The 19321-nt window shown below is 31.3% G+C and overlaps 1 protein-coding gene across 4 annotated transcripts in view; it reads left to right on the plus strand.

Annotated features, from left to right (window-relative positions):
• The window catches only part of LOC143082249 (uncharacterized), a 79816-nt gene that overhangs the window by 54937 nt on the left and 5558 nt on the right, over positions 1–19321 (plus strand). The window contains exons 1-2 of one of the 4 annotated variants that reach the window (XM_076257844.1): positions 18239–18397; positions 18933–19015. The exons of 2 other annotated variants lie outside the window; for them this stretch is intronic. The gene's annotated coding sequence lies outside the window, so the exon portion shown is untranslated. Of the gene's footprint in view, positions 1–18238; positions 18398–18932; positions 19016–19321 lie in introns of those variants that run through there. One more of the 4 variants, XM_076257845.1, reaches the window with a different exon arrangement.

The following is a 19321-nucleotide window of genomic DNA, read 5'->3' on the forward strand; positions in this document are numbered from 1 at the left end:
AAAATGGTGTCTATATATTCATAGGTGAAAACAATGCAGGGAAAAGCTGTATTTTTGAAGGAATAAGGAACTGTATGCAAACTGAGTTGAACGAAACAGAGTCAGCACGTCACAATCCTGACAATATATCATATGTTATTTGCCTGTTCGAAAAGGCAAACAAAGACATGTTGACATCATGTTTCGTTTCATACAACGACGGCAAGGACACAGTATTATGCAAAATAGTTTTTTACAAGGTTGAAAATGAAAACTTTATAAATTGTTCCGTCCGTCGCACAGTTAACGGTACGTTTGAGTCATTTCATGAACGTCCTTTGTCGGATAAAGATACTTTTTATGAATTGCTCTCCAAACTGTTAGTTTCGAATGTCGAGAACAAATATGAAACCAAGTCCTCTGAAATCGAAGATTTTTGTAGAAAATTCTGCCAGTCAAATATCAGTGATAACAATGGCATTGAAGATTTTGATAAATTGCTCGAACAGATAAATTTTGAAACAATTTTTGCTAACCGAGGCATAAGTCCTATTCAATCATCACGCCAGATACCCATGAATAAAGGTAAAAATATATACAAAAGTGCAAGCGATCTTGCATACGTGATAAAAACCCATTTAAATGACCCGAAAGAATGCACAGATGACGGTCGTGAATCACAGTATTTTAGATATCTGACAGAACCAGATTCATACAATTTTGAGTTCAAAGATAATACAGATGAAACAGAAATTTTTGTAACGTGCAAGAACAATGATAAAACATTTCCAATACTCAAAACTCCGGAAGGTATCTTAGAGGCAAAGATCATGTCTATTACGTTATCTAACAAACGAACAACGACTCTGCTTATTGACGAACCAGGAAAGGGAATGCACCCGTCAATGGTTGACTGCTTTCGAGATTTGGTATTGTATGATGTCGATAAAAACCAAAAGAAGACTGTCATATTTACAACACACAACCAAAGATTTATTTGCCCCTGGACATTTGAGAAACTAGTTTATTTCTATTCTTGTAAAAGCGGATCTGAAATTGTAGATCTAGGGCGTACAATTTCCGGAAAAAAATTGAAGAGTAAGGAATATCTATGTAGTGATCAGATTAGTCCAATTTTTTTCTCCAAACGGGTAATGATGGTGGAAGGTCCCGATGACATAAGATTCCTATGTACTTTGCAAAACATCTTGTTAACCGATGCGTCGAAAAGAAGTTTAGTTTGTAAAGGAAATGGCCAAGCTGAACTCAATTTGAAACAGTTTCTAAGATCCTTGCATATTATATCAATGGGAGGTAACGACTATGCTAAGCAGATAGAACCTCTTTGTACGGCCCTCCAACTTACTGATAGACGACTGCGCTTCTACTTGTTAGACAGCGATGCTCTATTAACAATAAAAGCCTTAACAAATCTCGATAAGAAGAATATTGGAGATCCTCAACTAGAAATACTAGAAAATAATGGTATCTTTGTTTGGTTTGCTTACATCAAAACTATTGAAGAACTGATTGACGAACTATGTATCAGTGATGATTTAAAAAGGGAAAGCAGAATAGAAGGACCAAAGAAGAAACGCAAAGTAGATGCGTTAAACGAGGATAGCATAATAGAGAAATTACAAAAGGAGCTAAAAAGGTATGGCAGAATAGAAGAAGCTTTAAAATGTTTTTACAAAGCCCACGATGAAAAACATCATGGACCAAACAACCAGTGCATAATAGATAAGTGTACTGGCGTGGAAACATTTTTGAAGTCAAAACATTTAGATACAGAAAAGAATAAAATTTGGAATTCAAATGATCTTACTGACACGGATATGAGAGAAATTGTTAAACGAATAATAGATGTTAGCATGACGTATGGGGATGATTGTAAGTATAAGGAAATCGACTTCCCATGTCCTTTTAAACGTTTAATGCAGTTCCTCATCAACCATGCTGAAAGATCTTACCAATAGACATGTTAACAAAACCTGTGCATTCGACAACGAGGTGTGTTTCTCCAACAATTTCATCACGCTCTGTAAAAAAATTAGTTTTACAAAGGGATTCAAAGAATAGCCTGGTGACCTATAGTTGTTAATGTCTGTGTTATTTTGGTCTTTTGTGGATAGTTTTCTCATTGGCAATCTTACCACATCTTCTTTTTTATATGTTAACTAATCCAAGATAGAGCCACTTACTGTTTTAAACAAAACAGTCTTGTTAATAACGGAACATAAGAAATGTTAACGTCAACTGTATATCTGAATTTTTTGTTTTTATTGTTTTCGTCTTTCTTATTTTCACTTGAATTGCTTAAAATATATCCATTAAGAATATAATCAATATATTTAAGGTTAAATTAAGATAGCAAAATAAACAAATTGAAACAAAAGATATCAACAATAAAATACTCTATAAAACTTTACAAAGCCAATCGGTATCAGCATTTGTATAGGATATTTAAAAAAATTTAGAATACGTTCCACAGATGTCATTTGTATACGATTTTATTTTTAAAATTTTAAAGGCAAATAAGTTAAAAATTTTCAGATGGAAACTGCTTCAGTATATTATTCCTACAAAGCAGCTACTATTAAAGTGGAAAATATCTGAGAACGATAAATGCAATTTTTGCAAAACAAAAGAAGAAGATTTTTTGCATTTCTTTATAACATGTTCATTTTTTGAAAGATTTTTGGGAGATAGTACATTATCTTTTAGCAAAAATGAATCTTCAAAACACGATGTTAGCAAAACATATAGTATTTGGATACAAAATATCAAGGGTATAACGGTTTTTAATTATTTCTTGACAATTATAGGTTTTTGTATTTACAAGTTGTACTATGTATCCGAGCAAAAACTGAAATTTTTAGATGTGTTTGCTATGTTTATAAATTATGAATGAGAACAAAACAGTATCTCAAAATGCATTTTTCATAAAGTTAAAAAGATTGATATAATTGATGGAAAAACATAATGTTTATATTTTATTATATTCTGTGTATTTTCCTGTATACTCAGAAAGTAATTCACAGGGATACTTTATTAAAGCTTGCACAATGAAGTAAAGTTGTAAAAAACTATTTGAAGAATAAAGAATATTTCTTTTTATTTTGAAAGAGATTAGTTTAAACATATTTATTTACTGCGGATTGGGAAACAAGTAATTTTAACTTATTTCAATCCCTTATCACTTTGCTGGCGCGAGTGTTGCCTTGTAGCAACATTATTCTGCTCTTTTATGAACTCTACAAGGATGTCCTGTACGTGCAATAGATATAACTCTCTTTTAACACGGGTCTGTCATTTATCATCCCCTTCCGACGGACTATAATCCTATCTCAAGATCATACTTGCAAATGGTATCGAGCCGAAAATTGAGTTTCTGAAATTTTCACATGGAACAGGGATTGAACCAGGAACCTTTGTGTTTGTAGTCCGATGCGCTAACCACTACACCACGGCTCTTACTGAACGAGGTTAAGCAATCGGAAGAAATTCCCGGTGAAAAATTTTGCTTTTTTTAAAATCGTTATGATAGTCAACATCAAGTTTTAGCTAAACATTAAAGTTTTTGTCGAATATAAATTAATGATTATCAATCTACGTATCTATATAAGGCGGGATAAATTTTGAATTGATGTAGTTAACATGCATACAATCATTTTGTAAATGTATTCGAAGTTCAACGTTGAAAATGTTCAAACTATATCAGTCAGTGGACAAAAGTGAGTTCTCACGCGCACTCAACAAATGTCCTATCATTTCAACTAAAATCAGTATTTTTCAAAACAATACTTCCAAATAACTACACGACTAATTTATATGAAATAAATATCATAAGATGCAGAATTGTTTAAAGTTTAATTAATTATTTATTTAGCCTTGATATTATTCAGACATAATTTTATTGTCTGACCGTGTGAACAGAGAAAGTTATTTCTTAAAAAGTTTGCTATGTATTCTAACCAAATTAAAATCGTAAAACATTGCATTTGTGTTTAAACCATCAGATAATAAAAACATCCCTCGCAAAATTTATGACCAATAAACAATAAAACTTCAGACATATCTACATCTTATTGTGTCTATATTTTAAAAATCAGTCAAAAAGTCAGTTGGTAATATTTTTTGAAAAATATCAAATTTAGTTTGTGTGGGAACTCACTTTTGTGCAATGACTGTATATGTGTTTGTTTTATACCTAAATACTTACTCGTGATAAAATCAAACACATCTACAATTTAACCTTATATATTCTCTATATATCCATCAAATTTAACAGAAATAAACTTATTATTATATCTGAAAAGAGGGACGAAAGATACCAAAGGGACAGTCAGACTCATTCTTTGTAATTTAATTTGTTTTTTTATTTATTTGCACTATAAATATGTTTGACGTACAAAAATAGAGATAGGTTATGAAATGTTTTAGTTTGGTTAAGGGTACGCTTATCTTGACAAGGTAGCATCATTAATTAATGCGAAAAAAGAACTTTACAAATGGCTGAACTTTCATTTCAATTCGTCTGTGACATTTATCTGTTTTAAAATTCAGCACAGAAAACATTCTGTTTTCCTAACGCTTCTTTATCTTATAGATCATGTGAGATACATACTTTTATGTCACATGCTTGTACATCTTCTTTTTTATCACTGTATTCTTCCAATATAAAGACGTAAATGCGTTCTTGACATTGTTGTACTTGATTATCCGCTTGAATTTATTTAAAATGTAGTTGGCTATTGGATGTAATTGTTAAAAATTGACATTACAGAATTTGTTATTGTGTTAATTTATTTATTCGTGTGTTGGTTTGAGTATGTGTTTGAGTATGTGTTTGATTGTTAAGTTGTTAGATTGTTTATTTAATTGTTTATTTATTTTGTTTGTTGATTTATGTATGTATTTATTTATTTGTTTGCTAATTTATTAATTTGTTAAATTGTTTTTTTTTGTTTGTTTTTTTTTAATATTTTAAAATTGAGAATGGAAATGGGGAATGTGTCAAAGAGACAACAACCCGACCATAGAAAAAACAACAGCAGAAGGTCACTAACATTTATTATTGTTTATTTATTTGTTATAATGGTCATTTGAATTAGGCAGCATTGGATTTTACATAATGCTAAGAAGATTATGATAATTTAAATTTAGCAATACATAATTGTTATTTTACATCTTAATATATTCGATATATATACAGAAGGTATGATGAATGGTCCAATGTGCACCATTACGAATTATATTTCAAATTGTTTTTATTGCCTCCTTTAAAATCATGTCATTAAATATTTTAATGCTTGGTCAATTTTTGGACCAATAAGTACTTTCTCTTTTTTTTAAAACTTTTTATGCTTTTCCAAGTGCTTAATGTTTAGGAAAAATAAACGATATTCATAAATGTATTGCGATCAATAAATCATTGTATTGTTACGTTTGTGTCTCTTCTCTGTTTATCCAAACCGGAATTTTCAGAAAGAGGAAGTTGGTATGATTGTATTGATTCGATGTAAATCAAACATAATTCGTGTTAAAGGCCGTACCTATAATGATTTACTTTTATAAACTGTTATTTGGATGGAAAGTTGTCTCATTGGCACTCGTACCACATCTTCCTATATCTATAGAACTTGTGTCTGCAAACCATCGATTAATTGTTTTAATAAATCAAAAATAGTAATTATCATATTTCTTACTTGAACAATGCAAATACAACATAAGTTCAAAAAATTCAAACATGAATCATTCGGGACATAAATCACAGTCATTGTCCAGTGGAACGCCATTTTGTATAGGTACTATATAGGAAAAAATGTGTTTTGTACACCACATTAAGGTACGAGAGTTCATGGGAACAGTATACAGTATAAATAAACTGTAAACCCTTCTAAGTTTATCTATACTTTATACTGTTACCTTGAACTCTCGTCCCTTATCGTGATGTACAATAACACTTGGAATTTGTAATAACATAATCAGCACGACGGGTGTCACATGTGGAGCAGTATCTGCTTACCCTTCCGGATCACCTGAGATCATCCTAAGTTTTTGTTGGGATTCGTGTTGCTAAGTCTTTAGTTTTCTATGTTGTGTCATGTTTACTATTATTTGTCTGTTTGTCTTTTTATTTTAGCCATGGCGTTGTCAGTTTATTTTCTATCTATGAGTTTGACTTTCCCTCTGGTATCTTTCGTCCCTCTTTTGGAACATTCATTTTAGGGAAACAGATTTGGTGCGACCCTACAGTTATCGCCCATACAATATTACCGTCATTTAAGAATCAAAATTCGACAACTTGACGAGCACATTTGATCCGGTCTTTCGACAAACGTCGAATATACTAAAAGGGCCAACTGCATTAAAAGAAGACTGATAGCAGAAACGAGTCAGAAACGAGTCAGCCCACTAACCTGTAGGAAATTGAATATTTCTTGAATTTGTTTATCGCTCCCTCCTATAATTCTCGTTTGAAATTATGAGATATGGTACGAAGGGAGATATCTTCTCTTTTTATAAAATATCCGTAACCGCTGTGGGTAGTTTGATATTAAATAGACAATACAGGTTATTTGTAGCTTTATTTTGGGACAGGATAGTTTTGTTTTGTACAGCAAGATAAGGTATGAGAGTTCATTGCAAGAGTATAAAGTATAAATAAACTGAACCCTGCTGAGATAATTTATAATTTAGTATATAAAGTTTATACTGGTTTCCATGATCACTTGTACCTTATCGTGATGTACAATAACATTATGAACATTTGTTTTTAAATTACAGGATTTGGCTGAAACTACAGTTGTCGTCCATACTATATTTCATTATTTAACATTAAAAAATACGACGACACGACGAACAAAATTGATCAGTTCTGATACGTCGTATTTATAAAAAGTGCCAACCGCGTAAAACAGAAGAATGATAGTGGAAACGAGTCTTTCTAACTAACACCAAGGAAATTAAATGTTTAATAAATTAGAATTGGGATTCCTACTGCTACTATATAACAGTTCATGCGTATTCTAATATTTCTGAGGTTATATTTTTCCAATTCCAACAACTTTATTATTGGCTGATATGTGACGCTTCACATGTACAATTGTTATAATGCGCTCTCTTGGAGATCCGCTTTCGTAGCATAAATAGTAGTCAGCTCTAAGTAAAATTTGTAATTTTTAGCGAAGATAGTGAAAGATCAGAAAGACTGGATAATACAAAATTTGAGGCAAGCAGCAGGATAAGACAAACAAGGTAAAGTGTTTGAAATCATCTGACAGAATATAGATAGGAGGAGACATTTGGTTCGGTATAAGTTGTCCAAACAGGGCTGGTGCTAAGGTTTTGCGTTTCGCATATCTCATTATTGCAGTGAGTATTTGCTGACAAACAATGTCCTAATATTATCTTGTTGTCTGACAGTTATTTATATACATTTCAGAAAGGTTTCATACAAACATTTACATCAGTACAAATTTGTTTCATACATAAGTTTTCTAATAGGTTCCATTCATTTAGGTTTCAGCCCAGTTCCATACAATTATATTTTCAAATGACCCCCTCCCCCTCCAGTAGTCTTCCTTTTAGTCTACATGCATACATGTATGTGCATATATACTTTGTTTTGCTTCTTTGTTAAATGTTGTGATTAAGATTGTGACACAGTGTTAAATGTTGTGATTAAGATTGTGACACAGTGTTAAATGTTGTGATTAAGATTGTGACACAGTGTTAAATGTTGTGATTAAGATTGTGACACAGTGTTAAATGCTATACCTATATTTTGACACTTTTACCTATTTTGTCTGTTTGTTTTGTTCCCGCATCGTTGTCAATTTAATTGAATTTGATGCAACTGTCATAGAAATAATAGAGACTTAGCGCCGCTTAAAGACAAGGTTCAATCCACAGTTTTTAGAAAATGTCTGTATCAAGTCAGGAAAGTGACAGTTGTTGTCCTTTCGTTTGATGCGTTTGAGCTCATGATTTTGCAATTTCATTTGGGACTTGCCGTTTTGAATACAATCCTCAGAGTTCAGTTTTTTTTGTGTTTTTTTTTTAATATTCATTGCTGATTCGAATTCGTCGATTAACAGTATCCACATTATTAATGTATGAGCTATGACTCACTTTTTTGTTCACCCTATTTTGTTTATTTCACCGATATTTACGAGCTTGCAAACGTTACACATTTATCTGTAATCAGCTGTTATCTTACTGGTATTTAATATTGTGAAGCAAGATAAAGCATTTAATTTAATATAAATTGAAAATATGTTGAGCTGTTTGTTCGTCATATTCGACTATGGAAAGAGATTGGTTATTAAGAAAAAGGCAGGAAAACACTTTTTATTTATTTATATGGTGAGCAATTTCTGTTTCTTTAAAATATGTAACATACACTTATTTGAATAAGAAGAAACTATGATTGAGCAGTACGAACCCCACAAAATAAACACGATTGCAAACAGATTATCCGGACAGGAAAGTCGTTCGTGTTCTATTTGAAAACCTGTCGTATTATTCATGACTTGTGAAAACTCGGTATCAAATAGAAAACACAAGAGAAAACACAATGGCAACATTGAAATAATGTGTTCTGTCGTAAAGAGTAGTCTCAACCAATTTCTAGAAGTAGGTAAAAGGATGTATCTGGTCAACTAGTGGTGCAATTCATTTTCGGAGAGAATTGGGATCAATATAAATAACTCAGCTTTGAAACATAAAAAGGGTGAGAGGCTACAAGTGTTATCCTTAAAGTGGCAAGCAATGTTCAAACACACTCCGAGAAAAATTAAGGGAAAGTCTGCAATTAAATTGCAAAATCAAAAGCTCAAACACATCAAACGATCAAATAACTGACTTCCTGACTTGGTATAGTCGTTTTCTTATGTAGAATGTTTTTCTCAAACAGCCCCTGTATTTGACTCATACGAATACAATGATATGTCGGCTTGCTAAAATAGTATTGGTTCCCACATGCAAGTAAAGTTAATTTTTTGGTCTGTTTTCATTTTCCAATGATGTCAGTGTTCGTGTCAGGCAGTGTATTTATTTTAAGAAAACTTGATTTTGGTTCCACTTTTAATCTTTTAAATCCTGCTGAACTGGACATCTGTACAAACGTATCTGCAAACTAGAAAGGTTGGAGTGGAAGATAAAAGAACACTATACCGTGTTTCCGAAGTGATTTTTAATCACCGGGGACACTCATACATAGGGTGCATTTCTTTCTAACACAAACGATGCAAACGACTAAGCGCGCACATGTTTTGATCATCTGTTTCTAACATACGTTTGCAAAGTGTACATAAACTTTGACAAACTATGCACTCGCTAAAGATGCGTCTACAGTATGCCGTTCGTCGTTTGTTAGTTCAAACGCTACATTTGTTTCTTACTTGACCTTGATTAAACGATATATTTTCTCTACGTTTGTAAACAGTCTGTTTACCAACAACATGTGCATGCATTATTGAAAGTTCAAACAGGGTCAGTAAAGACTTATTAAACGTTGTGTTTGTTTCTACTTTCATAGCGTTTAGAAAACAACAACAAACGTTTACAAAATTTTTGTTAGAAAGAAATGCAGCCATAAATTGTCGAAAGTTAGGGATGTCTAAATACGTATTATATGCTTTAGGCGCTTCATGTATATATGACCAAGTGATATATAAAACGAATAAAGACAATCATCTAAAGTCATATAGATACAGTTTCGTATTAAGACCATACAAAACCCAATTATACTAAATACCACTCTACCACGCATAGAGTTACAATTACTTATGAAAACGGTTTTAGTTTGTAATTTCCACAATAAAGTCAAACTCTCAGAGAATATAACAATATAACAAATATAAACAAGTCTTACATGAGATTCGTGTATAGTGTACATATGGGCTTGAAACGGATTCAAATGAGACAATTGTAAAACATAATCAATCGCAAATACGGAAATTGTAAGTCAGACAAAGAAATTCAACATTTTGAACGTCTTCTCTTTAACTTTATTTATACTTTTGTGCTGAATAAATAAACTCATCATAGATATCAGGTCAAAATTTTGTATATATGCCAGACGCGCGTTTCGTCTACATAAGACTCATCAGTAACGCTCGAATCCAAAAAAAATGTCCTAAACTAATCATATTTCTGCAGCAGAAACTGTCGTATACCCTGAATAAACAAAATTGTATATGTAGGTTTATTTTATTTCAAATAAAATGCATATAACGGAATTGGATAAGACTGTCATCAAAGTGAGAGTGTTAGCGCTATAAAACCAGGTTTAATCCACCATATTCTACATTTGAAAATGCATGTACCAAGTCAGGAATATGACATTTCTTGTCCATTCGTTTTTTATGTGTTTTGTTATTTGATTTTGCCATGTGATTATGGACTTCCCATATTGATTTTCCTCCTAGTTCAGTATTTTTGTGATTTTACTTTTTGAATGATTGATAAAACCGTATCTTTTACATTACAGTACATTATTTATATAGCTATACATAAAATATTAAACGTTTGCAACTTTATCTTTGACGCAGTCAGTAATATATTTCGTTTCCTCAATTTAACACTTATCTTTAGTAATGACATGTATGATTATATATTTCCGATATGTTAGTTAGATGAAGGATTATCAAAGTTTTTCGCCCTAAACATATTTTGGTTAGATCTACGTTGAAGCTGGTTGGTACATAAGGCTATTAATAGTTCGTTTGCAAAAGTTTTATCTTATCGACTGTTTGTAATTGCATTTGCAGTTTTTAATATCAAAGACGCAATAATAGTAAAAAAAACACAAAATATTACACTTGAAATATGGAAGGTCAAAATACATATATCGCAGATGTAATTACTCAAAAGTTATTATTCATAGATTATTTCATAGCATTTTCCATGTTGGCCCGGGTATCGGCCGGAGACTCCAATATCAAGCCATAGCAGCCATTGCTCTACATGCGTGTTACCTGTGTAGTTACAAACCTGGTAATGAAGATTATTCTGTGATTATATAAAAAGAAAAAAGATAGGATGGTTACAATGTAGAAATTATTCGTTCGTAAAATGTTTAAAGAGGTGATGTCTACTTCATATCTTGGACTTTTTAGCTCAGTATCTATTATTCAAAAATTGCTTATTTTATCATCATTTAGGTACCCGTCTTGTATTACAACTCAAGTTTTTGGTGCTTGTCAATACATTCAGTGAAACAAAATAGTCCATTTTTTCTGATTTTTTTTTCTGGACTCAATTTTTTGCTGTTTGATTATAGGTTTATGCTAAATTGAAAAATATGTACAGATATAAATATGTTGCATCTTTTTGGGGATTTCAATCAAGGAAAGTGGAAGAATATCATGTTTACTGGAAGTGGTGCGGCCTAGTAAAAACAGCAAACAGAAAGTAGAAAAAAATGTTGTGACTTCAGGATTACGTAAATTTTTATTCTTCGTGGCATGACCCACTTTTTTCTCGATTAAATCACAATTTAACATTAGTACATAGATGATATGAACTTGAAAGTTCTATTTAGCATTTTTAATTTTTCTATTTTCAAAGTTCAGCTGTTTTGCATGTTAGCCTATAGAGCAGTCAATTACAAGACTGCAACCTGCATAGGATAATGTTTTCATATGTTCACTGCAAAGAAGTAGCTCATGTGAACTTTTGTGTGCCCAAAATGAAACAACATCATGGTGTTTTAAGAAAAAACAATCATGGGGTATCAAGTTACACTGAAAAAACTGAAATTATGTAATAATTGTGCTTTTTTTTATACATGACACCATTCAAAAGTATTTATAGATATAAAGCACATCAGTTTGAGGTAAATTGAGATTCTGGTAGTATAACATACATGATTTTCAATTAAAAAGAATATAGAAAGATTTTTTCCTCTATAAAATCTTCTTCTTGTGATAAAGATTCTAGTTGCACAGTTTTAGTGAAAATCAGTGTAAAGTTTCAGAGACAGCTACATACGAAAGTAATATTTTTTCTGTAGGGTTATTATTTGTATGGCTCAATTGCTGACATTTAATTAGAATATGTATAAAATAAACTCTGGTGAAAAGATTTTCACAAAATGTCCACTTTGCAAGTGTCTATGACTTCTTTTACTAAATGGTTAATTTAAAATTCCATATTTGGGTTAAGTTTAAAAAGTAGAATTTTTCTAAAACAACCTATCATTACAAGGATTTTTGAGATTAGGTGTAACAAGTAATCAATATTCTTACCAAAAAAACCAACTTGAGTATTCATTTTGTTTTTTCTTGAATTTTCTATGCATTGGAGTGTCAAGTACAGTCTAAAAACCATGATATAGTACATGTAGGCATTTATAAAGTCTTGTATAGTCAAAAAAGATAAAGGTATGATCGTTCTTGTCTATAGATAGTTGTATTGCAACTAATTCTTCAATATGAAAAAGTTTTGTGTAGTTTTTCAATTTGACTTAAACAAGAGACCCACTTGGGTAGGTTTCATAGAAAAAAGGGAGAGGGGATCATTGCATGTGGTTCAATCAAAGAGAAGGAAAAGAGTAAAAATAAAAGATAAGAATCTATTCTAGCTTCACAGTATCAAAATAATAAGAAAATATTCATAACGATGGAATAGAATAAGATTTACTAATCATTTTAGGGGTATGACTGATTTCCAAATTTTGACATTTTTCAGAAAAGCATACTCCTTTAATATTTGGGTTATATTTATTAATACAGCTAAACAATTCTTTTAATGGGATTTTTTATGCTCAAATATTGCAACTGAATGAAACTAAGTAAATGATTTATTTTTTTAAGACATGTTATTATTGTTACAGGTACCAGTCTTGTATTACAACTCCAGTTTCCGGTGCATGTCAAAACATGGAGAGAAACAAAAAAGTCCATTTTTTCAGAATTTTGTTCTTGACTCAAATTTTTTCTGTTTGATTATAGGTGTATGCTGAGTTGAAACATATATACAGATATAAAAAAAATGTTTTATCTTTTTTGGGATACCAATCAAGGAAAGTGGAAGGATATCATGTTTACTGAAAGTGGTGCGGCCTAGGAAAACAGCAAACAAAAAGTAGGAAAAAAACTTCAGGGTTACGTAAATTTTTATTCTTCGTGGCATGACCCACTTTTTCCGATTAAAATCACTATTTCACATTAGTACATACATGATATGAACATGATTTTTTTTTCTATATAGCATTTTTATTTTTTTTATTTTCAAAGATCAGCTGTTTTGCATGTAAGCCTATGGACCAGTCAATTACAAGACTGCAACCTTTAGTCCTAATTGTTGGAGGCTGTACGTAAGGTGACCTACACTTGTTTACATATTTGTTGTTTGTCGTTTGATGGATTTGTGTACATGGGGAATCATACCAAACTTCTTTATTGCTATATTACATATGAACATTATTTGAATATTGAAATAACGTCACTCCGAGGAATATACAAACCGGAGAGTCCCTAATCAAATGGCAAAATCAAAAGCTCAATCACATTAAGACAAATAAAAGAATATAACACGTTATCAATTATCAATTATTAATCATACGGATAGAAACTGTAAAGTATTGGCAAAGAAGTGGGTATGCTAAAGCCATATTTTCTTAATTGAATACAGAATTTTAAATTGTTCAAATTTATCAAATACCTTCTTTCTATGCTCATTAGACAATATAAAATGATAGAATTTATTGAGATTGCTTGTTTCGCAATGGTACTTGCGGTTGTTTAATAGTTTTGTGCATGCGTGACAGGAAGTCAATTGCATGGAACCGTTATTAAGTAGATTTACGCTCTGTTACAGCATTGCCTTTGAAATCAATATTTTAGCATTGTCTTTAAAATAAAAAATGTTGTTCAACCATCCTTCATAAACGATTATAAAGCTATTGTTATTCAATACATACAATTCAATAAATACAATTAATATCTAATTTTAAAACACTATATTGAAGAGTTGTTATGATGCGATGTTAAAAAATATTGATTGGTAAAAATACACGATTTCACAAGAAGACTCTTTATAACTCTCTTACATAATACAATTCATTCTGTCATGCTTTTTTATTCAAAAAAATGCTGAAACAAACTTTATTGCTTAATGAACGATTATAAAACTACTGTAATTCAACACATGAAATTCAGTCAATACAAGCTGTTGCTTTGCTATACATTATTGATTGATAAAAATATAGGATTTTATAAGAAGACTATTTATAACTCTCTAACATAATAATTACATAAGATGTATGTTTCATTATAATACGTTATTCTGATAGGCTAACTGCACATCACGTGTTATTCCTTAAGCAGTTGTATCACACAATAAAACTTATCATTCATGATGACACGAGGTCCCATAATAAAGGGACAACGGTACTTTAAGAACAAAATGCATATTTTTTTCAACCTCATTATAACTGATGATTGAAAAAAATACATATATAAGTTTGAAAAGAAATAAGGGATAAAGGATTTACAGGTTTCTGGTATATCATTTCTTGTATCTCTCACCCATTTTCTCAAAAATTTGTCTAAAAAGACTGACTTGATTGGTAATAAAATTTTTAAACTGAATTACTAAAAAACTACTCATTGTCAATACACATTTTTTTCACAGAGTTAAGTTTGATTACAACATATTTTAAATTCAGTAATATTTTCTACTTGTATCATATATTTTTGAGAAAAAATTCCAGAGCGAGATTTCAACTACACTGAAACGTCAGAAGAATACATCCTTAATAGACCTTTTCAACAACTCTCGACACCGACTAATAACACCTACAGTGTACAAAGACAAAAACTTCTGATTATCATTGATATACTTGGGGCTCCAGCTGCAAGCATCTGTATTTGGCTATTTCGATACAAAATTTTTAGTCAATCTATGAAAAATCATCTCAATTCCAAGTTTCAAGATTTAGTTAGAGTTATCTCCCTTTGCATATGGAGATAGAACATTATACATTATTGGTTTTTAATTGCAGTTGTATAAGTCCCCAGTTGCCATATTGTAAATAAATGCATATACTTTTAGATTCTTGAATAAATAATAGTTTAGTACTTAGTCTTTATATATATTAATATACTTCTCATCACACTTACAGTTTATTACAAACTTCAGACATTTGTCCTTTAGAAATTGAGATTTGGGTTTATGCTTATGAGACAGCAACTCAAGGCATTATTATAATTTCTGTGTTAAAGAGTTTATGGGTGAACTAGAGACATTAATTTGGTATTAGATAAAACCATTTATAATAAATCAAGAACAAGTGAAGTCATAAAATTAAAATTATATTTATTATAATTGGAGTTTATTATGAACTTGTCATCTCACTCTATTGGGTAGTTAATTATCTTTGCACACGGTCTATGATGTCACAGTGCACATTCCATTCTTATCTATATTGCTACGTCATTACTTCTCACGATGTTGGTGTATGATATCTGATGCAAGGAATACATGAACTTCTATTGTTTTGGTCAGCTTTTTGCCACCACCTCCCCACCACTCTCCTTGCTGTCAGTGCCATGGGGACTTTCATTGATGTTATATATGTTGTTACATAGTGTGATGATTGCTTTATATACTTTTTGTTTATTATTAGAATTTTACAATTGCTTGTCATTATTTTACTTTATTAAATTTTTTATTTTCTTTGTATTGTAATAACAAATAATATTAACAATTGAATCAATTTTTGATACCATACTGATGTATGGTCTAAATACCTTATTTTTAACGGTCTTTGTACCTCATTTTGACACCATACTGACGTATGGTTTAATTTACATTGTTCCTTGATACTTATTACATATTTCTGATACCATACTGACGTATGACCTGGTTACCTTTCTATAGCACAATACTGACGTATGGTTTAAAAGCATCATTTGACACCATACTAACATATGGTTTTAATTTCTTATTTTGACACCATAATGACTTATGGTTTAAATTACCTTTTGACACCATACTGACGTATGGTGTAAGCACCTCTTTTTTACACCATACTGACGTATGGTTTAAGCACCTCTTTTTGACACCATACTGACGTATGGTTTAAGCACCTCTTTTTGACACCATACTGACGTATGGTTTAAGCACCTCTTTTTGACACCATACTGACGTATGGTTTAAGCACCTCTTTTTGACACCATACTGACGTATGGTTTAAGCACCTCTTTTTGACACCATACTGACGTATGGTCTAAACATCCTATTTTTGATACCATACTGACGTATGGTTTAAACATCTTGTTATTTTATACCATTTTTTGTTTGGTTTATACTTCTATACAATGTATTGTTGGAACAATATACTTATGAACCTTTTATATTTGTTTGTTAAAATCTTACTTTTTCATCTATTTTATAAATGGCTATTTCCATACAAAACTTTTAGTCAATCTATGAAAAATTATCTCAATTCCAAGTTTCAAGATTTAGTTAGAGTTATCTCCCTTTGCATATGGAGATAGAACATTAAGAAGATTAAAAATTAAAAAGTAAATAAAAATATTTCTTTATCAAACAATATTCTTATTATATGTATTTACACGACATTTCACGTTGAATTGATTAAAAAAATTACTGCAACCATTCCGCATCCTGATCAGTTTTCTCTTCAACTTTATGAGTATGCCGCATGCCAATAAGAATAAATGTGTATCTTTAAAAAAAATTCTGAGATTTCTGAGAATTTCTGAAACATTATCACTGGACTGTCTGTCCGTTTGTTACCACACTTATTAACACGGTCGAGACTTTTTAAACGATCTAAACCTTCCCCAATGTACATATTCAATTTTGGGAGGGGTAAAAACATATTCATGTCAAGGGTCAAAGGAAAAGATCAAGATACAATGTACCTTGTTAAAGTTGGTGTATTTCCTACTCGAATAAGGGGAGATGTATCAACATTTAAACAGTACATACCTGCTTATGGAATTTATAATTCAACATACTAGTTACTATAGAGCTTTGTCCCTGTAAATTCCTTTTGGATAGTGCTAAGCAGGGGTTGGGAGCCCGATGACTTATTTTTGTTTAATCACGAACTGGTTATCCAATATAATTGCCCGTGTTCCGAAAAAACAACAGACATTGTCCTTTTTATTGTAGAGCCATTCCCCAGTTTTCGCAAATGACCTCTGAGTTTCTTGCGAGAAGCGAGAATTACTTAGCAATAGAGTTTAATTGGGTCCGTGTTGATCAATTATCGTTGGTTTATAAGTTACACTGTCATTGCTATATTTTATGTTGTTGTCAACGGGTCAGAAATTGTTTCGCTGTTTCTTTTTTCCTTGACAAATCTTTGCCGGTTTTATAATCTTTCAATTTTTGTTCGTACTTATGATTCTTTTTAAATTTCGATTATGACCATGCATAAGGGATTTTATTTTTTATCGATTTTTTAAAAATTTATTTAGAGTAGTGTTTTGTGCGTCTGAACCAAGTCCTGAAAATGTTGATAATGTGTACGACCTTCACACGGTGGAAATTATGCTTCGCCTTCACATTTGATTCCTTTTTAGTCGATCAGAGATCGCTGGTTTTTTTTTTTGTTTTTTTATCTGTTTGTTTTTCTTCTGTTTTTTTTTCTCACCGAACAGTAAGTTGATCTTTGTTTTTTCCTTCTAAATTTAAAAATCCATTCCATTTTACTCTGGTGGAAAGTTATATCATTGTCAATCAAATAAATTTCAAGCATTAAATCTCTTAGTGATGTATAGTATTATTTTCAATTTTTATTTTTGAGACGACCCCTCACATATGACATGTCGTAGTCAGTGCTCAACTGTAGATGTAGACAATTGTTGAAAAGGTCTAATATATGTTGTATTGTACGCCATAAGGTTAAGCGATGAATAATAGTGACATTTGTGTACTAGGCTGCAAGAAGGACCTTCTGTGATACATAAGCCATCTATCGCTATGTCATTAGTGACTCTCCAATTTGATTTTCCTCTGAGTTCAGTATTTTTGTTATTTTACTTTTTTCATTATTAAGAAAATGCGTGTTGAATTACTTCGAATCCAGTAGTCTTCCCTTTGTCCGCATGCAGTGCAAGTTCCGGATTATTATTTGTGTGTATATTTTCAACGATAATTTAGTTCGTATAAAACAGATTGATAAACAGTATCCAAATTATCAATGTATGATATATGACTGCACACTCGTTTGGTCAGCCTATCTTTTTCATTTCACTGATATACACTAACCTGCAAATGTTGCACACTTATATGTAAACAAAATCAGCCGGTTTGTTATCTTGCGGGTATTTTTGGTTATTTGTTTTTTCGTCATTTTTCAGTTTTTTTGGGAAAGAGATGACTGTTAAAAAAAGCTTGGGAAACATTTTAAGTACATGGATCATAGGTAAGTAATTCTGTTTCTTTCCAATAAGTATGCTACACTGATCTGTATTAAAATAAACGACATTAGATAAAATAAATATAGGAAGATGTGGTGTGAGTGCCAATGAGACAACTCTCCATCCAAATAACAATTTATAAAAGTAAACCATGATAGGTCAATGTACGGCCTTCAACACGGAGCCTTGGCACACACCGAACAACAAGCTATTAAGGGCCAAATGCATGATTCATCACAGTAATATATTATTCATTCTCATACAATTCCTCTTGACCAAAAGAGTATCAGAAACCATACATATAAATCTGAAGTTCGACCAAACCTCACTAAAACCAGAATGAATACAGATAATCCAGAAAGGAAAGTGGTCCTTGTTCTATTTAAACCCGTCGTGTTATTAATGGCAAGCGAAAATCCGGTTTAATAAAAACCCACACGAAGTTCACAATGGGAAAATTTGAATGAAAATGTCTTCTGTCATGACGATAAGTCTTTATCTAAATCAATCAGCTAGTATATGTGATTCAATTCATTTCAGGATAATTGGAATCAAAATATGACACCCAGATTTCAATCACAAACAAAACATGGTAAGATTCTATAATTACTATCTTTAACGAAGTAAGTAACGTTTAACGAATAGTTAGCTTCTATCAAAATTTCTCGAACTACACATGTATTAATTTTGAATCATACGAATACAATATTAGTGTGACGTCTTCATGAAATACAATTGGTTCCCACAGGAAAGCAGACTATCGTTTTGCGTGTACTTTAGGCTCCTACTGATATCAGTTATTGTGTCTATCAGAGTGTTTTTTTTTTTAAATAAAACACACTTTTGATACCACTTTAAATATTTCAAATCATGTTGAAAAAAGCAAAATCACAAAAATAAAGCAATGCTATTGAGTGGACATATAAACA

Source organism: Mytilus galloprovincialis, chromosome 7, assembly GCF_965363235.1.
Source record: "Mytilus galloprovincialis chromosome 7, xbMytGall1.hap1.1, whole genome shotgun sequence".
Lineage (NCBI taxonomy): Eukaryota > Metazoa > Mollusca > Bivalvia > Mytilida > Mytilidae > Mytilus > Mytilus galloprovincialis.